At 34.3% G+C, this 22,171-nt stretch overlaps 1 protein-coding gene across 1 annotated transcript in view; it reads right to left on the bottom strand.

The window, feature by feature from the left end:
* cpx (complexin) overlaps nucleotides 1-16,698 on the bottom strand; it is a 146,729-nt gene extending 130,031 nt beyond the window's left edge. The window contains exon 1 of the mRNA XM_066397197.1: nucleotides 16,577-16,698. The gene's annotated coding sequence lies outside the window, so the exon portion shown is untranslated. The remainder of the gene's footprint in view (nucleotides 1-16,576) is intronic.
* Between the last annotated feature and the right edge of the window lie 5,473 nt (nucleotides 16,699-22,171).

Genomic DNA, 22,171 nt, shown 5'->3' with positions numbered 1-22,171 from the left:
ATTCAGGAAGTATTTAGTAATCTTTCCTAGAGAACTTTAATCTTGGAGAAATGTCCATATATGAAGCTTTTGTATTCGAACGTTGAGGTCACATTTCGGCGGAAAAGACATATTTTACACGTGATGTTATAAAATACCGCCCAGTTTAACACACTTATTAATGGATTCCATTAGGCGTGCACAACCAATTGTGTGCCCTGTCAGATATTGAAGTTTAATTTATCTCATGTTCCGTCAGTTACCGGCTAAAACGATTACAAAACTAAATTTCACTCAAGTTGGAATTGGTAGATTACTGGTATTCACGATCCGAAATGTGTGTTCACTCGGTAATAGTTAATTGATCACGGATCCTATGTTAATCGAGAGTAATCCTTTCAGCCTCAATTTGCATTTATATACACGGAAATCCTTTATTTTTGCTATTAATTCGTATCGGTTAGGAGATTGACATATTTTATTCACCCTACCGAGGGGTAGAAACAGCTAAAATAATTAATTATAAAATATATCTACATTTTCTATGAAAATTAGACCAAAACCATGGTGACCACAGAGCTTTTTGTTGTGATAAATAGGTCCCAAATTTTCATAGTAGATGGGATGGCAATATTCGAGAAACCCTTATCTTTGGTAATGATTAATATAGATATGTATATGTATTTTGGTAAGGACCTAGAGTGAACAACACAATTATATAAATTGATGAAGGTTGAGAATTTTAAAACAAATATCATCTAAGGAGCACTTCCTGCCAGTGTAGCCAATTTCATCGAAATCTCCTTTAAGAAACTTAAGGTAAAAGTCAGATATGTAAAAAAGCGAAGTGAAAGAAACACGTAAACACACCACAATAGGGACAAAAAATTCAATTGTCATTCTCGATTTAAAAGGACGCAAGTTTAATGTAGATGTTTCCGATCTCCAGACATATTAAAAATGGCACGGTTTAAGACGTATGAAATGGGTGTCTGCAGTTGTTTTAAAATGTGATTTATTTCGTCAAAGTACTCGTATATATCCTAAATACGGTAAACAGAGCTATAGAATATAATCAATTTTGATTGGAGTACTACTTGGACAGGGTAAATAATACTTTTATTAATCCACCACTGGCATCGTGGCACTGCACTGTTAAATCAATTGCCATATCGCCGTGACGAGTCATGTAACGATTACATAATATTATCTATTTTTGTGCTATCAAACAGGACCGTTGTGACATTATAATGCAATCAAATTCAATGGACTGAACGTTTACTAGCTTACAATGTAAACTAAAAATTGCACAATTTAATGTTTTCAATAACTGAAATAATAATAGGTATGTATTATCCACGTTCATTGATAATTCATTTGAAAAAAACAGTATATTTTAGTCGGAATAAAAGCTCTTTGTTATGTTTCGCCCAGTTGCTGGCGTAAGCTTCGCTACGAGCTTCAATCTCTGGGCTTAACGCAAAAAGACCTACTTTTACTCTTAGTAGTATAATCTACTATTCTTTTTCCATGCTGTTGAGAGTATTAAGCGAATTAACAAAAAATAAATAAATTTCCCGGTTATTTGTACCTGAGTGCATTAGCCAATTTGTCGAGTTAGCCATCGAGTGGAAATAAACGATACAATTGAGTGTGGCAGACAGGTCGATACCGGTAACACAGTAAATAACGACGTGACCAGAACACAATCTCTGCGAAAGTCGTAAGGGAAAACGTTCTCTTAGCTGCCCGGAAACGTAGGTTTCATTTATTTAGTCGTACTAAATGGAATATGAAGTCTTGTGAAAAATATAAATGGAATAATAATTTTATAAATTTATTGCTGTTTGTAATACGGAAAACCTAATGGTGTCTAGAAACTTAACCTTTGTTCAAAGGGTAGTATGTAACAAGATTAATTGAACTCAATTTTATCATCATTTGGGCAAGACAAAGCGTATAAGAAAAGTATTTTTATTGTTAATGCAAATGCATCCGTCTTGGAGAAAATGTTTTTATGATGCCAAAGAGACAAAGAGAATGTATAAAATATATGAGATTGAAAAAGGAAACGTAAGCATCATAACAATTGAGCTTGGAAGGAAACCCTGAGCAATTTAAACCACAGCTGTATATTTCACAACAACATACGACATAGCCGATGTAGAAAAACACTGGTTGGCAGGTACGAAAATCGGCTTTTAACACATTGATTGAGATAGGTAATAAATAACTACTGCACATGTACAATATATAGGGAGTGTTAGTTAAGTATGCACACAAACTTTAAGGGGTGAATATTTAAAGACTTTTAAAATAAAAATTTATATTACCATAGATTTACTCCAGGTATTTCTATCCATCAAGAGACGTCACGTGCATTTATCAATTTCTTCTTTTCATCACTAGCTATATAAAACAACACCCACTCTACCTGTTCACAATATGCACACAATTCCCCGGAAATTCGTACGAATTTCCCAAGTATCCTACCGAAATATCCCACAAAGCTTCTAAATTGAATATTTATAACTGCATCAGTTGGAGCTACTAACCTGGCAATGTGTGCAATAATAGAGCATAAATATCGTTCACATTGCGTTTCGGTTTTGATATTAAATCAATCTGCTTCCAAATTTGAGCTGTTTAGCAATACAAACACTGAATTTGGAAACGGATATTACGCGATACCTCTATGTGCTCTAAATTGGATAGGACAAAATAAGGAGGAATAATTAAATTCATATTTCGTTTGACTGTCAGAGCTGCAAATGGCACACAGCCTTAGAATGGTGAAAATTAATTAGGACTACGAAGTATATTCAAAATTTAAATGGAAATGGGACACTTTTATGTGAAAGGCCCATTTATGATTGCACTAGATCTGCTGTGATAAATTTAATATACAAATAAAAACATCTGGAACATGAGAAAAGTATTGATTTCATCACATTAAACATATATGCATAGGAATATATGTCATTCCTTCATGATATTAAACCGGAAAATTGATTTGAAATTTGAGCGTCCACACACAAATGTATCTATTTATGAATTTGATTTGGAATATGATTTCAAACAGTTCTCAGATTATTAATGTGTTGTTAGCGCTTTGAAATAATTACCATAATTATCATTGCTACTGTTAATATTTATTTTTCCTGGTTCTCCTATAGAATCAGAAGCAAACATCACGTCATGAAGGCAATAAACACAAAAATACATGCAATTTTCCCCTTAATGGCACTTTTACATAATTGAATCAAATTCCCCCCTTTCTACGAACCTCTTAGTTTTTCGAAACAAATATCCCCCTCAAGAGGAAACATGACAAATATTTAATCATTAACTTGACAGGCCAGATCAGTCTGGAACTTTAATAAAACTCTAGCTAAGAATAAATGGCCGTAGTAAATAACTGTAAAAGACCGAATAAGATGTTTGTATTTTAAATTTGTAGGGAACGAGTTGGACAATTGCCCCTGAGAAAAGACTGGCCAAGAATGAGTAAGGGAGGTAACTGACTGGAAATACAAAGGGTAATTTTAAATGTAAATCGGGGTGGCATTATGTGGATTGCAGGTTATTTGTTAGTTTTTCTAATTTTATTAAGAGGAGTTTTCAAGCTTTACAAAGTTATGAGAGACAGAAATAGAATTAAAGAATAGCAAGCAAACAGGTTTTTTTGTCGCACCAACTAGAATCAATTCCCTTTAGAGCACATCTTTCAGGTTAATTCAGGTCATTTTTGTATTATCTGAAAAATATGGTTTTTTTAAAATTTTAAAATAGAAGACCTAGATGTTTCGCTGTAGAGATTTATTCTTAGGCAGAATTTTTGAGTCCCCTTTCGGAAAGTAACTTGAATAAATAATGTTTTTCAAAAATAAAAAAATATATAATGGGAGAGATGAAAGATTATATACATTTTTACGCTCTGTTTTGTTTATTGGAAAATTCTGCGCCACTGAGCTGACAATATGAATGCAAACAATGTATTTTTTTATAACTCGTAATTTGCCCTCAAAACTAGACTGAATTGGGATTTGTCAAAATAGGAATTCCACATACATTTGGTTTCAAAACATAAGTAAAAAAGGCAAAAACAGTGTTCATATTTATCACAATTGATTACAACGAGAAATTCTAACAAATGGAAAGGTGTTCAAACCAATCACTCAAAACTAATGTAGATACTCAATCGAAAGATTTTCCAAATTATTAGTAAAATATTGAAAAAATTGCATAAAATTATAAAGATTATTGCCAATTCGAGGAACTCCCTATTTGATCCGAAACCTCGGGTAAGTTTTCCATTTTGTTCACTCACATTTCAAAAGAGAATTGTCGCTAATTTTTCAATAGAAACAATTTCGATTCAGATCGAACATTTCCAATTCGCATTTCTCTATCGGCTTACTCGATTTCTGCGGTTTTATCGATCCCAGTTCGAACTTGCAGTGAGTAATTCGATATCGAATATTACGGCAACAGAAGAGGTGCCGATTTTTTAGATTTCATTACTGTAGAGGTTCGCTATTTTATATGTTGTCATTGTTGCTGACTGGATTGGCCCGGGACTAATTTAATGTTTCTTTTTTTTAGTTTTGTTTATATTAAAAATACTAGAATACTAAAGGTACTTAATAACACAATTTTTTGCTTCATAAATAACCTTATTGCAGGAAATTTCCCTATGAACCGATGTGCTTAAACCCATGTTGTATGCTATCCCTTTAATTCGGTTAGAAGCTTTGATACTTCGAATTCAAATGGATTGCTATCATCTTATCCATCCTTGAGCTCCCTTCGGTGAACGATTAATTTCGGAATTTCTCGAAACCTCTATAAACTATTGCCAACACTATTGCACACAAACACCAATTGTAGGACTAAACTTTTGATTAAGAAGCATTAACGATAAATACAAATAGCCGTAGGAAAAATCTGAGTAAATTAAGGCATATTACAACTTTGTACCTCATTCCAGCTGCGTTTAATTAAATTTAACACCCCACCAAACACCGGTTTCGATCCTATTAGATCTCATCCGCTCAGTTGAGCCCAAGTGAATCAATTGGTAATGTCAATGGCAAGTACATTGGACCTGCAGCAAAATATTCTATTAGCGCTATCTGCCGTATATTTTTTGTTGAATCTCGATTGAATCTACACTCAAAGATTTGGGATAAAACTTAGGAAATGTTAATTTGGCTCTATTAAGATTTACGCTAATAAATCAACTCAGTCACAACAATCTGCAAAAGGTCCTAAAAATGCAATTATCCTCTTCAAGTTTCTATCTTTATACACCCCTCGTAGGTTGAAAATTGATATGTTACCTTGAAGTGACATGCAAAATCTGTAAACCTTTAAATATGAGGAGCGTAAAAAGCCCCAAACTTGAGGAAGATAAATGCATTCTTTAGGATTTTTTGTAAGTTTTTTTATTCGTCTGATTTATCTATACTTGACATTTTTGGCAAATTAACATTTTCCACAGTGTTAATTCTGGTAGAACAAAGGCTAACATGGGATCAGAACATTAACACGTGAAGTCCTATGTTATGCGCTAAAACGACTACATTCACTTTAAAGATTTTAATTTTAATTGCATTTTAACAACATTTGCCTTATAAGATTTTGATTTCAGATGTCGCATCTTTACACAAATGTTGTTAGGACTTTATATCATGCCTTGCCAAAAAAGCTACTTTCTAAAAAATTCTCTCTTGTTTAAATCGTTATTTGATCCATCTTAAAACCATTTCTTTTTTTCTTATGAAGGGAAAACACTGGATTCCTAGCACGTCCTGGCCACCGAAGACTCACCTGGAATATTTGTCTGTAAGAGCTTTCAATATGCTTTAAAGATTATATCTTAAATAATCCCATCGGGCCACTCCGCTCAAGATTTTCGACATCTTTCAGATAATTTGGTCCTATGTGAACAGAAATTTTAAAATAACTCAGTGGACCCCCTTGAAGGTTTTAGAAAATGTGAAAAAGTCCATCAGATCTCCCTGAGCGGGAATTTTCAGAAAAATTGTACTAATACATAAAATTCCTCTGAACATGATTTTTCGAGAATTTACAAGTAACTTGGTCCCAGCTTAATAAGGATCCGGAAATTGTTTAGCTTTGATGTAGAGCTTAATTTAAGTTAGTTCAGGCTAATGCTATCCAAAGACAAGAAGTGTCTATTTACTTCGTGACTGAATACCCCATTAAACAATTGAGAAGACTTCCAAGCGCTTAGTTCATGTTTATAAGCCAACATCTTTTTCCCAATTTGGCATGAATTTAAGCTCACAAAAAAATCTCCATGGAGAGAATTTCCATAGAGACAAAGACACATTCCTGCAGTAAGATGTCAAATTGCCTTATTCACTAAATGTGTTTCAGTAATACGAAGAGGCTTCTTAATGTATTTCAAACCCGGACCACCCATTAAACTAGTCGACTTTGCTAAATTCTCAACATTTAATGAAGACGTTGCGGTTAGCTTTGCTTTTATCTGAATTACGGAATTAAATTTAATGTAGGATAATGAAACTTAAAGTGGATATGACTCGTTCTAGTTCAACATTAATGAATTGTTCTTGTTGGTTTTAGTGCCATCGTCAAGCTTTCGTTTAGTTTAATTAGGATTTAAATGTTGCAGTGGGACATATTTTGTGAATTGAATATTTTGTCTTCTGATTCGAAACAGCAGCACGAAAAGCCTTCTAAAGTGGCACTTGCTCTAATGATTTCCTCTATTCTGTCGGCGAGGATCAACTGAGATTCGACTCTAGAGAAATTACCATATATTTCACTATTAAAAGCTTTTTGTTAGACACTAAATTACCCTCATTCTGAACCAATTGCATCGTCTACATGGCGGGAGGCATAAAGTCACGCTATATCTTGCCGACTCTGTATAAGCCCGTCAACTAAAACAAAAGCCCCTTAACCTCGCACACCGGATATGTATTGTAAATTTACTACCAGAATATGCAAATTCGAAGATACGCAAGCTACAGTCATAAATTATCATTGTGTGAGTGTTATGTGCCTGAAGTTTATGCCATGCCATAGTTCAATCAATACAGTTGTTGAACTAGCGATAGATCAACTCTTCAGGCATTTTTACACGAAATTTGTTAGTGTTGTTAACTCAAAATATTTCACCACAAATCATATAATGGTGGTTCCAATATTTTCGCTTGTCTTCCAGAGAAATTTAAATATATAATTTTCTTACCTCTTTATATCCCGTTACAAATCTGAAGAGAACTCTTATGTGGACACGTCCAATAATAATTACCCCTCGTTACTCTTGAAACCCCCCGAATAACGCCTAAAGTGGTTTCTACAACCATAGAAAAGGACAAATTCAAAGCCTCTGAAAGTTTCTTTTTTTTTTTTTTGATATCTCACTTGTTCCTACTCAGAGAAAGAAAAATTCCTTGAAATTTCTGCACACACCGGTGCACTATGTTCTGTAGATTAAACTCCAAAATTTTTTCGAAATTCAATAAAAAGGATACGACAGATGGCGCTGGTAAGATATCTTCCTACCGACTCAAAATACTTGCCGTTAACATTGCCGAATTCTGTTTGCATTTAATTGATGAACAAGATCAACTGAACTGAGGAAATCTAATAAGGTCGAAACCAATCTTTGGGGGGCTTGAGTTAATTAAACGCAGAGCGGGAATCAGGCATAAAGTCGTAATAAACCTTAATCTTTTAAGATTTTTTCTATAATTATTACTGAATTCATCTTCATTCGAAACCAGTTTAAGCACTCCTGTAGATTTAAATATTTCCTTCTTTTGCAATTGGAAAATTAACACCTTAAGTTAAATTTGACTTAAAGGAAATCGAATTTTTATTTTGCTACTCCAAGGGCCAACTGCAGTTTATTGAATTATCGTACATATTTTGCAAAACCAGCAACACCTTGAAGGCAATAAATAGCTTATGTATCGCAGTGCTCGTGTATTGAGAATAAACACACCGTCAAAATTTAATATAACTTATTACGGCCTGATACATCATACACATTTTCGTGGCATTTTACAATCAAACTCCGGCCCTTATCTCCGCTCCTAAATTCCCAATTTCCAATATATTTGATAAGTTTAGAAGTCAAACACAGGACGGCTTGTTAAGCGGCTACAACCCCCGATCGACGCATTGTCCCAACTTTCATGGAACAAACTACTATGTGGAATTTGAGGTTTTCCCATGGTTTTTAATAAAGTTAAAAACCTAAGATAAACATTAGAGATTGAGATTAGAGGGTCGGTTTGCTGGGTTCATAATAGCTGAGAAATTTGCATGATGTTGAACCGCGCAAATGTGTTTATTTATATATCAGAAATATGTTTCTCCGGGAATCCTCTGATCCCATCTTTGAAAACCTAAATTTTCTTTACCCCAAAACTTTGTTTCTAAAGTTACGTAGTAGCTTTAGAAGCAAAGTTAAGCAGGTTTCATAAATTCAAATACTCTTTATTTTATCTTTGCCCTAAAAACCTACACACGATGTAAACTTAATTTAATAGACGAGGCATGGAATTTGTTATACTGTAAATCTAAAAAAAAACCTTCAAATCGTAAAAAACCTCCAATACAAATATTGGGGGATTTGCATCCTTTCATGTCATAAAAGTCATCACAATTTTGTTTTTTTACGGAGATATTTTGGTAAAATAGCAACAGCAACTAGGTTTTACACGAATTTACTACGTTGATTTGAATATGATCGAGGATATGCATTTGAAAATTGCGTTTGAAAATTAATTTGAGTTTTATAGAAATTTTTTCTTACCTAAAATCGGTCGAGTTGAGATTTATTCAAGAAATATCAGGCATGGATTTACCTATAAAAAAAGGAAAAATGTATTAGCTATTAGTCATAGTCGAATCGGGCGTAAATAAGGACCATTTATGTCGAAAACTGAACATGTTTGGAGGGAAATTATTTGCTGGATTCTTAATACGTTAGCTCGACCTGAATTCAACGTATGTTTTTCAGGAACATGACAAAACCTGAGTTCAAATAATTGTAACAACTTTTTTCGTTTGATTGTGTAGTCCCAATCCTAAAGTCACCTCGCATCGAGTTGTATTAAAATAATTTTTAAAGACTTAACATGAATTAAGCGGAACTCTGAGTGTCTTCATGATTATTCAATAACCTAAGTGGCAAGTCTGGTAGCCCGTGCAAAATAGCTAGTTCAAAGAATTCATAAAAATTAAATTTAGCACTTTAGGGTATAAAAAGACCGCGTACAAATTATCACGAATTCAAATGGTTTTGGAGACCATTTTTATCCCGAGCTGAAAATTTCTGTGCCTGAAATCAACTTGAACGTCCCGATAAATGTTTAAAGATTATCATCTGACATACATATGTGTCTTCTAAGGGGTTTATGCGATTTTTCCAAGACAATTGTATAAAATTTCCTCATATAAATTCACAATTTGGATTGTTTCCGGATGGACTTCAATACTGGAAAGAAGAGTGAAACTACGATTATCCAATTGTCGAATTATTAATGTGCCAGACAAAGCTGATTGCAAGTCAGTTTTTGCCCTCATCCCGATCAAAGGTGTCCCTTCGGAAACGTTGAATTGAATTTCAGTGCACAGCTAGGGTTTCGGATATCGCAGCTAAAGTTGTGATGGGCAACGTATTCTATATACGTATTCGAATTCCTCAATGTTACGGATCCATACCACGCTTTCGTAAATGTTTGCATACGACGTAATGTCCACGTATGCAGCTAATGAAGCAAATAAACAACATATTTTCAATTTTCCCCAATAATAAATACTTTTGCTCATTACTCCGTTCGATGTTCTATTATTTGGAAGCGTAATAATATAGTTGTGTTGCACAAATATTAATACAATTAATTCAATCCGTCTCCATTGCAAAGGAGTATTTGCTTATTCCGTCTATTTGCCAGGGTTCTCTGTACTATCCAATTACGGGTAAATCGTATTTTATATTTAGTTATTTAACGTTGTTACACCAATCGATATTACAAGTTCTCGTCCTAAATAGAGTAGACAGATTGAGTGTAATTATTAGACTTGGTGCTCTCTTGCCTAATTAATTAAATTTGCGCTCTAACTCGACAGAATCAGATTTAGATGTATTTGAGAAAGACAGCCAATTTAACAGAATTTATAGCGTCGAGGATGACGCGAAATTTACTGCGCACTAATTATTATTAAACTGAACAGGCAGACGAAACTTTTTCTTAAAGTTTCCCTCAGCGCTGTAAAACTTGAATAGCGTATTGTTTATCAAACACAAAATCAGAAAACTTTACAACCTGCCGCAAGTGGGAGTGCCCACCTTTGGGAGCTTCACATATAAGTTTTTGTCTTCCTGGGAACATCGATGATATCGATATCTGTAATTTCCCAAGGGTAAAGATCGAGTAAGCAACTCTCCGAACTGATAATTAATGCACGATGTTTTATATGTTTTATAATTTTCTTATGTAGCCTTCGAGATATCCTATTTTACGATGTTGGAGCCCAGACCAAAATTATATTTGCAAAAAAACACTTATTCCAGAAAATATTTCTGAGTTTTCACGAGAAATATGTATATTATTATCGTCTCCGAATTGGAATTCTTTATGAAAAACACACGTTTTCAGCTCAATTTATACACACAGAGCGAAGCAGATGCAGATTGCTCAGACTTAAATAGCAATGGATGCAGCTTAGTTGCATTGCTGTTGTACACGAAGTTTCCCAAGAAAATTGAAAATATAAATCTTTCAAAAGATTACCAGAATACAGGCGTTGTGTAATGGGTAATTTTAAATATTTCGGATATATTGCTGGATTTTGGTACTGTGTCAGGGAATTTATTTCAATCGATGTCTCTGGATATTGATGTTTCTTATATTTCATATATTGATCAACTTAATTGCATAAAAAGGTAAGAAAGTAATTGAAAAAAATAATTATTTATTTTCTGCGAGAAATAATTTAAGTTTGTAAGCGTTGACGTAGAAGCTTTGAGCGTTTACGTAGAAGAAAGAACAATGAGTATGAGTTAAGAAATAAAATTTCGTGACCAACGAAACGCCTCACAACGAAACGGAAACGGGTATGTTAAAGCTAATTAAAAAAAAAGTAATGGAAGAATGGTGTTAGTTTTTTATTTATCTATTTATTATCATAACTTAGGAGAAAAACAAGAACATTTACAAATTCTTCAAAATCCAAAAGTTTGTAAGTAAAGTATGTACTATGTACATTGTGGAACTAGAATTACTTTCCTTGATATTATGGTGAATATGAATTGTAGCAAAGTAAGCAGTAAACCATGTAAAAAAGTGTTTAATTATTACACTTAGTCCTATCTTAGAAGGCAAATTCTTTCGGCTGGTGTAATTAATCAATACACACCATAAATACGGAAATTTCCCGAAGCACCTACATAGACTATTGGATAAATTCGTTATAATATGTAATTTTTTAAACAAACCCCCCAAAAAAGTCAATTTTCTGCAGCACTCGAAGACGCGAGATGATTTTCTTGACGGCAATTCCCTTTGTAACTAAATTTCGCGTCTAATCTTGAACATATGATTATCAATCTTTGTATTGGCTGTCATTGAATCAGCTAATTTGATTTAATTTATCAATCTTCCCAACCTCTACTTACCTCATCAAAAAAATGCATAAACTAAACAAACTATACAATGGTCGAAAACAATACAATTAGTAACTTAATTTATTACATACCTGCCTTATGAATAGAATTACATTACACTAACCTTGAGGTTTACCTAGACAGATATATTGACTCACAGATACCACTCAGGCAGGAATCAACTAACTTTACAAACAACGAGCCATCATTAGAGGAAACACCGGAGATTTTCGCCTTTGTAACGAGCTGGTTAACACCACAACAAACACTGAAACTAAATGACTAATTAATCATTTGATGGTTTCTTTATCAGTAAGTTCAGCGCCAGTCTAATAAATTAATTCTGAGATATCGATAATAGTAGGAAACAAATTACGGAACTTTAGTGCATGACGAGCTTTTTGCACGGAGAGAGATACAAGACAAGTTGACTCGCAGAAATTGATTGAGAATGCGTTTATCGATTTAAATTTATATGGAAATGCGATGATAATGGTGGTATATTTACTATTTTTAGAAATTGGTTATTTAATAGTCCTTTTAATCGGTAGCTGCAGTATGATTGCTTGAACTTGATACGGCGAACTACGCCATCGTAAGGCCCCTCAATCGTCCATAGAGCTTGAATTCTCAAAATGAACAACAAATACATTTCGTCACAAACCGGCCTAAAATTTATTCATATTTAAACATTTTATTTTATTTTTGGATTTGCCATTAAATTTTGTGTTCTCATTAAGCTCTCGCATCTATCTACCTTAAAAGTGCACTTTAAACTCGATCATACTATAAATCATTATTTTGTTTCCAGCAATATTTTCTTGGAATGCTTTAACGAGGCGTTACAAACCAACAAAAATCTTTGAAAACAGTTTTTCCGTCTCAATAAGGAGCTGCTGCTACTGTTAATAGGGTGCTTTTACGATCCAGGTTTTAACAAGAAACTTCTCTTACTCTCTCTTAAAATATATAGAGGGAAAGCGTGTCAAGGAAATAGAGCTGGATAATAAACCTCGTAGGCAGAGAAGAGTTAGTATTTACTAGTTAAATTAGACATTTACGGTAATGAGCTGCGAATTTTTTAAAAACTGTGTAAAAAAAGTGGATCCACTTTATGACAAAAGCAGTAATTTAACCAAAAGAGCGCTTCACCTAAAATAGTTCTCCGACTCCTTTATAATTTAAAGCAGTTAAACTTTCCTACTTTCGTATAGATGTTATTGATTAGGGTTCTCGCGAACTCCCTTATATAAGGTCTCGTTAAACGAATGGCAGTGGCAAAGAAAAAGTTTTTTTTATTATGGCGAACCCCTTTGGTCGGCATCCTAAAAATGGTAAATTACCTTTGTGAGTTCACGAAATCTTTTGTTCTAACATGGAATCCTTCGACCCCTTTCTGCAGCCCTATAAATCCCTGTTTCAGTACCTACTTTTACCATAAAAGCATTAAAACAGCATCTTATGTATCTTGCCGCTCGTTCAGAATTATTGGAAAATACCAGAATTTATAATTAAAATACAACCGATCAATTATGTTCAGTTGAAACATCTTATCTCTGACACTATTCTTGTTCCGAGCTATTTTTAAACTATTTTGGGGGTCCTAATCGATACCTATCTCGCTAGAATTGAAGAAACACAATACACAATGGAAATTGGAAATGGCGTTTCTGCTTAAGATGCAGTTTCACCCTTTTCCTCTCCTAATACAGGTTGAAAGGAATATTTCCAGAAAGGGCTGCTTCCAGGGTGATATGGTTTCTTTGGTGCCATAAAACCGTGACCCCTCGTGGAGTTCTTTTATTACATAACTTCTTTAACAAGAAATTCCCCCCGTTTTGGGACTCACTCTGAAAATATATACTGAGAAAGCACTTGCGGAGGATGTGTTCAAATTCTTTGTTCAGCAAGTTATTACTGGATGATGTATTATAGGGCCTTAATAATATATATATATATATATATATATATTTTTTTTTTTTTTTGTTTGTGTACGGCTTTGGCTTCGTGTTTCGCGTTTAACGCTTGTCTTTGTTTTATAAGAGACCGACGTTTCAGATATTTAAATTTTTTAGTTTCATGAATTTTGTCAAGGCAACTGTGACTTACGCTTAGGAATAAAGAATGCAAATTCGTTAGATTAATCAGAAAAAACACATAAGGGTAATTTGCAAATTACCTTTCCATAATGTAATTACTGCACAAAGAGCTACATACATGAATATCGTAGTATTATTGAATCGAAACAATTTACACTATAACAATTTATACTTGCGTTTGTTGGATATTATTCGTAATACAGGAGAGTTAGCGTTAAATCCGCAAGACGAATCGAGCTTTCAAGTAAAAATGGAAGAGGGTATTAAGCAATCCGGAGATACGTGTCGCTACTTATTATATACAAAGTATATAGATACACACATCATGCTGCGCATGTCCGAAGACATACGCATACGGACGTCGCGTGACTGTAAGCCAATAGATAGTTGTTGCGCAGAAAACTGAAACATAAGAGTTACGTTTAACGTGGGGTTGCGCATTAAGACTGTCCTCTGGTTTACCGTTTACGCATGAACGTAAATTACATATGTCGATGTCATAAGTTAACGTTAACGTAACTTTCCAAATTCAGGTTAGTTCAGGTTATATGTCAATAAGTGGCTAAGTGCAAGGTAGAACAAGTTTGAGAGTAGTTTAAAGAGACCATTTTGCAATATATTACCGGTCGTTCCTACGCACAGACACTTCGTACCTGCTGCCATTTAATTTTTCTACAATTAGGTTCATCCGCAAAAAACATATTTCATAAATTACTATTATGCAATGAGTCCCAAATTATGGGAGCTACCAAGCCGGTTAAATGGAAAAGTTTTTAGACAATTAAGTTGGTAATTTAATGATGAAAACGGAACGGTTTTCTTTGAATACTGTATGTACAATACAAAGAAAAATGATAAATACCAAAAATTGTGTGGCATTTTATTACCTTTAAAACTAAAGCATTCCCGAATGTATAGGAAAAAATGTATCTAAAAAAATAGTAACCAACCCAACGGTCGTAATTTGAATATAACACTGCTTAACTAGCCTTTGGCGAATTTTATGTTGAATACTAATAATAATTACTGTAGCATGTCTATAAATTTTAAAGAATTTACGTTCCGAATTTGATTTGTTTTGTTCCAGATATTTTATTATTTTAGAGGTACCCCGTACATTCGAGGAAGCTCAATTTACTCAACTTTAGAATTTAATATTTTGAACCACCCTGTATGAAGCAAGATCTCCTCTAATTCAACACTTCCAACCAAATATTAAATGATGACATAATTAAATATTACAATTGCCACACCTCAATTCTGTTAAAGCTAGTTCAAGGTTACGGTAACAAAACTGATTTTTGAACATAGCTACGTGAAACAACTGACCGTCTGCCTATGGGCGCCATGTAAAATTGTTGGGAGGTACGTTCCAAAATCAATTGGATATTTATAATAAATTTATTAAAAAATCTAGATTTTTTTAACTCTATACTTGTATTATGCATGAGATGTTTTATTAAATAGTACTTCAATTGACAGGCTTGGGTCTATTTGATCTTTGTATTCTCAGGTCATTCACTGTTTGTTGGCATGACTATTGGCATATTATTCTAGGTATATGATCTACTACCAACCTTGAATATCTCACTCGGTTCTGACCTTTAAGACCAAGTTTCGCCCGCTTGATTATCGGTTTGATTTAAACGAGTATTAACAACGAATTTTGTGATTAAGCACACTTGCGCGCAGCTTTACTATCTGTATTTCCTGCCTAAATGCACACCTTCCTTCCCTTTTCTATTCTTAGTAAATCTCCATCTTCCAGCTCATTACCATTGTTCCCATTATGTTGCGGTTTCTGATTCAACTTCGAGCCTTTTCGTCATTCCTGGACCCCATCAAGCTTAGATGTCTCTCAAACCACCTATCACTTACCAGTAATCTTCAACTAACAAACTTTGCTACCCAATTTATAGTGTGGCTTGTTCCTTCATTTATTTGCTCACTTCCCATTCACAGATAATGCGGCTTAACGAATGCGAATTTTGATCAATCGCTTCAGCAGAAATGCTGGAAGGTCTCTATAAAATCGACCAACTTAGACTTTATACTCTTGGTTGATTGCTTATGATTTTCAATGCATTTCAATGTATGTTTGGGTATACCCTAACTGAAACGACCCGGATGCCACACATATCGATTACTTTAATCTATAATTATTTTAGATTATTTAATCAAACAATAATGGTGTTGAAGTTGAATTATGATATTTTAGGTGTTAATCAATAACACGTCGAATGAAATTTTCACATTTGGAGAAAGCTAATTGAAGCAATTTGCAATACTGTTTTTTCTATTTCATAGCCAATTGGAGAGCCTGCCAATTGAACAGTATAAATGCACAACATCAACGCGGTATTAATATATAGTTAGGACATAAATGTGGGAATTTATAAACGATTTTTAATAGGTTATGTACCTAAAGCCGCAGCATGAAACAAACTCTTTCAATTATCAAGGGCATAACCTTAAAGGCTACATTGCACCTTCTATATATCATTACTGTAAAATGATAGTCACAAATTAAGATTTACGAACGTTGGTGTATCGATTACCCGGCTAAGAACTGGGTTAAATTAAAATAAATAGCTTCGGCCTAGAGCTAAATCGAAGTCCACTGTACAGCGCTGAAAATACCTTTAGTGGAGATTATAATCTTGGTGCTATAAGGGTTAGAAGGCAGGGTGTACGTTAATAGTTCATGCAGTTGATTGTGAAATTATTATTAGTAATACATACTTGGTTTTTGGGGATGAATTTCTGGTGTTTCTCAAAAAGGGAAAATTTCTAGCTTAACACGTAAATTGTGGCCCCTTACCTGTCAAAATTGGTCGGAAAACTCTCCGTCAGGATTTTAAACTCCAGCCACCCTGTGAGAAACACGTTAGCCAACTTATTGGCACGAAACAACCGACAACGTGAATATCCAAATGCCTACTGCGCATATTCTGAATTTTCTGCCACGATATAGACGAGATCGGCGAAAATCCTGGAAAGCAGGGGTCGATTGCTGGCGGTTCCTTTAGGTCTGGAACGCACCGGCAACGTCATCTCTTGTCCGAATCCCAAAGCGTTCCTAATGTTTCCCATCGATTCCAGAATTCGTAATTTGACTTTTTCCTGATAAATGATCCATAAATTATCTCGTTTCCCCGTTTTCCGCTTTCCTTTAGGCATGCGACGACGGAACGCTTTTATACGATTCCACGATAGTTTTGGGTCACACAGTGAGGCGTTGAGCGAACTGGAAGTTTATGGGGGCTCGTTTAATGCAAACTACCCTTTGTGCCTACTTTTGGGGGAAATTTATGTTAAGCTTTTTTTCTTGCATATAGTTTAAGAGCTTTGCAGGCGTGGTGGTTGTCGGTAGTGGTAAGTTTAAGCGGGGTTTTGCCAGAAAACTTTCGGAGGGTAAATAGAGGTGACTGCTGAACTTTTGGATAGTTAAGTGGTCAAAAGCAACCTAAGGAGCTAAATTATAAATCGGTTTCAAAAGATCTTTGCCGAGCTCAATCTATTGACAGTTCTTCTTCTTTATCTCTCTATATGAATTATTTAGGTGCTTTGAGAATCGTGGATAAGTACATTACTTCCTATTCTTATACTTTCGTCACCTATACAACATTGGATTACAATATAACGTATCGAATAGTTTTAAATCCTAGAAAAAAGTTCCCATTGTTGTAAAATATACTAACGACCTGCTTTAAATATGTACGTCTCCAAGATTTTTTTTAGTACTCGTACTTTTCATCTCTCTCTCGAATTTTATGATTTTCCTCTTATACAATCGAACCTTGTTCTTTTCCAGAGCTCTTCATTACTCTTTTTTCTCTCTTTTTTATTTTCTTTATCTAGTTTTCTCTCTTTTCCTGAGCAAATTCTTCCTTTTAACCTTTGCTATTAGCGCTATTTCCAATTTTCAAAGATTTTTTACACACATTTATCTCTCTTTCTCCCCATTAATTTCGCACTCAGGTGCGGATAGTCGCTCCCTCTTCGAGGCCATATAATGCTCCTTATTTTCATCTTCTCCTTATTTTGTTCTAAATAAGGTGCTTTCCTCTCCCTTTTCATGTCGCTTTATTTCACATGCACAATATGGGCGAAGTTTTAAAATGTTTTTTTCCTATTCCTCGGATCTACTTCATGTGGCATTTTAGTAATTTAAAGCGAAAGTTTTCTAGAATTCTAAGCTTCTTACAAAATCTACAGATTTTGCACACTTTTAGTGTGAAGTAAGCGGAATGTAAATGTCTATTACACATTCCACCATTGTTAAGCATATATGTAAATCCGACTTCTAATTGTTGTGTCCGTAAGGTTTAAGGCCGCGGTCTTACTTAAAAAGTGATTTACAGAGGAACTGTCCATAAACAATGGCGTTTCTCATTATTGAGCTATCGATAATAAAACGTTTCCAACAATAAATGCGCTTTCATGGTCGGAATCGCAAAACATGATATATTAATGGGTTTTCTTCAGAGGAACAAAACATCTTCAAGAATTTAATTTGTTAATTCCTGCATATTAAATTTCTATCGAAGAATTGACTACAACCTTCGAGCATCAAATACGATTAAGCCAAGACCCATTTTACCGTTTTTAAAATGCACATACTTTTATCAGATTCCTTTACGACTGCAGTTCTTACATTTCAGCATATAATTCGTAATACCCAAGAGAATTTCTCCGTCTGGACGAGAGAGGACTATAAAACTATTGCTCTTAGTTTACCCAAAAAGAACGAATCGATTTCGAAATTCCGTAGACCGTTAAATTGCTCTAAACAGAAATCCAGCAATGTCTTTGACGATATATTTAGTGGGCGTCCAACTGGATTGGATTTGATAAAAAGTGTTGAGTTATTTTAGCTCTTTTTGGGAACGCCAAGTGAACAGTTTCTCCTAATCAATGACTCACCCCAATTACACCACTAATCCTCGTCGAATGGAGGAAGTTAACTATTACACATAATAATTAAATTAATCAACACCATAGGGTAGGAAGTGGACAATAGGTATGGTTCTGAGTGAATAAGACTGATGACCCATCCATTCACACAGGGTCAAGCATCAATTAAGCTTAAAACAATATTAAATTGTCGGCATAGATATTTTGCCTCGGAGGATGGTTAAAATGAGCATGTGCGAATTTAAACTTACTTAAGGCATGCAAGATTATATAAAAAGAATTATAGAAAGGGACACGCGACGCCACGGGCCCTCTGCAAGTTTAGTCCGAATCTAGCTAGGTAGGCGCTTTCTTGAGATCATGACAATCACAAAATATCTGGACACATGTCCCAAACCCACGTACTATAGAAACCACACTCATATTGAATAATGAAGAATTAATTATTGAAAACATTACTCTTCACTTCTCTCTCAAAATGTGGGTCACGGAGAAAACCAGCATTTCTGTACGTAATTACACATTATATTATTCATATTTTATACGTGTACCGAATCACCTTAATAATAATTATTAATTTATCGTAAATAGCGTCATTATCAAAGCAAATACAAAATTATACTCATTAGATTAATTATCTTTAGATTAGATGGTACAAGAAAGCCTGGATATACGTTCTTCGGATAATGGGCTTTATCACTTCCTAAGAAGGAAAATAAGCATTTTCTTTCTTTAATAAAAATGTAAAGTCCCCAATAATAAATATATGTCACACATGGCAAATGCATTTACTGCCAGCCGTAAAATTAAACAAATCTGTTTATTGTTAAAACACTTTCGCTCAAATTGATTTATTTAAATGGCTACTTACCTATTTATGCAAATTTATTTTATATTATGGAAAAGTCGAGAACAAGAGGAATTAGCATTTAAATGGCCTCAGTTTGAAACTGCTTCTGTATAGCTAAAAAGCCATGGATGGTTTGAATATATCCTTAATCCGATATTTTGAGTTGTGATGATGGTAATTTTCGTTCATAACCATCGCGCTTAAGCTGAGTGATAAATTTTAATGAAGACGGTAAATTCGTTTTACTGAAAAAAGGCTAAAAAGCCGTTCTTTCAGTATCCAAACGAAGGCTTGCACAACGAGAGAATTACCGATTAAACAAATCAAGATGGCCCGAAAGTCAGTACGAACCAAAGAATAAGGAAAGTAATAAATTTCCTTTTGGAAAGTAATGAAAAGAAACTACAAAACAGAGAAGGAAGAAATGACAAATCACTGAAGTTAACACACAAAAAAATAGTTTTATTATAATATAAAAATTGTCAAACAGCAGGCACAAACTCTTGGACATGCCTCGTGTTTTTATAGCAATTATTTCCGAAACTATTGGATCGCAGACACGGGCTGAGTTAGAAAAATTGAGACAAAGATTGGAAGAGCAAAATAACATGAATAAATAATCGAGGGGAGAAGGTTAGAGGAAAATAATAATAAGGGAAATTTATAAAGACCGCTCGAAACGGAAAATGAGCCAAAAAAAAGGGAGGACTTACTGAAGGAAGTTGGAGACATTAAATAGGAAAAAAGTGGCAGTAACCAATTCTAATAAGTTTTCCTAGATTTTGAAGACGATGATGGATTTCTTCTCGAAATGTTAACAGCGGTTTTCGGCCGAGCCCTTTCTGGAGCGTGAATGTTATTTTCAATTAGTTTTAACTCAGAATAGTGTGCACTTCCACCGCTCCAACAACCTCTATTTATGTGTGAGACGTTGGTTCTCAAATAAAGTAAAAGAAAAAAGAAGCTTTTTTATTCTTCAGTAAATTTATTCTGTAATAAATTCGCTAATAGAAAACGCTGTACGATTCCCTACCTGTTTGTTCAGTAAAAATTACTGCACCTTTTATCACTTCATTATTTATTCAAATAATTTTTTAAACGCCCATTAGATTACGTAGTAGCATCCTAAATATTACACTAAAAATCCGCTATTCAATAATTATTATTTAAATAAATAAACCCACGACATGTATAGGAGGAGAGGCGACTTGAAAGTTTCGCTCTGTATACAGATGATCTTAATGCCAAATCATCGTTGCAAAATAATATAGAAAGCTGACAAGACGTTGTTGTGGAGACATATTACGTGAAAGAGAGCAATAAACTTGAACATATACTTCTTAAAAGTCGAAACTTTTTACCTTTCGAATGTTGTATATCGCATTTAAATTTCACTTTGTTATTGAGCGGGTGCTGGCGCTGAACGAAATCAGATGTTCCGATACGAAGAGGAAAAATATGTTCTTTATTTAATTAGGTTTCAAGCTAAACCTCATCCACCTTGCGGCTTGATAGAATCAGAAAATGTAACGGATGCTTAGCTTTGGGATTAAATGACTATAAAAGAAAGCGATGAGTGGTTTTCTGACGTGATGAACATATAGATTAATGTAGAACTTTCTTTTACTTAATGTGGCAAAGAAAATTGTGCATTGAGTTCCAACTTTTTGCAACGCACTTTCGGTTTGGGGCTACGTGGGTCGCTTACACGAAAACATCCTCCAACCTGCATTTTCCCAGATGTTTCCCCAGATTTTCCCTCCCGCTCCTCCCCAACTCTTTATTTGAACTGGCAGTTTTCCTACCATGCTGTTTTGTTATTTATTGATTAAATAAATATTCAAAAAATTTACGACCACCCAATGGACAGTTTTATCCCTTCCTACGTATACCTGGATATGATTTATAGATCGGGGACACTCAAAAGGAATCTTTATCGTCCCTGCTGCATTAAAGTATTTTACTTTGCGATTATAAAACGTTACCACACCGAGCCTAAATCACCATTAACTTCCCCTATTTGAAATGTCTGTACATAATCTCGACCCAGTTCCTTCTCTTCCTTCCAATAAATTCCTGCAGAATTCCCACAATTTGTTAATCAAAACCTATTTTTTTAATTCTCAAAGCTCGTAAAATATTACAAAATACAATTACTCTTGCTTTTTGCATGAATTTGAAGTTAACATTTCGATGTAATTACTTATTTAAAAAACGAGTTAAGCCATTTGCCGCTCGACGTAGCGGAAAACCAAAGAAGAATAAATCCGATGTCGAAATATTAATTTTGAAAAATTTAATTAAACCGGAATCCTATTTGTCTGGCCATAATGAAATTCTGTCATTCCACAACGCTGTTAGGTGGCAGAATCGTCTGTAATTAAGCAGAATAAAATTTGAGTTTAGCGCTAGTCAATTTTGGAGGAGGCGTTCTAGCACGAAAGTAAATACTAATTGTCTACACATGAACTGTAATTTTTTTTAAGAGAATTATTATAAATTTCATGAATCATGAAATATTTCTTTTAAAGTTTGTGTGCACTGGGAGCGAAAGTCTGGCAACACACTCACACTGATTGTGCAATTTCTGAACTCACCCTTCGTGGTTTTGGAAGTGCCTAATGTGGTCATTCTGAAAAGGAGCTTACA

Source organism: Euwallacea similis, chromosome 14 (assembly GCF_039881205.1).
Source record: "Euwallacea similis isolate ESF13 chromosome 14, ESF131.1, whole genome shotgun sequence".
Classification (NCBI taxonomy): Eukaryota; Metazoa; Arthropoda; class Insecta; order Coleoptera; family Curculionidae; genus Euwallacea; species Euwallacea similis.
Note: the sequence above shows the minus strand (reverse complement) of the source record. Positions and strands in the feature narration are given on the sequence as shown.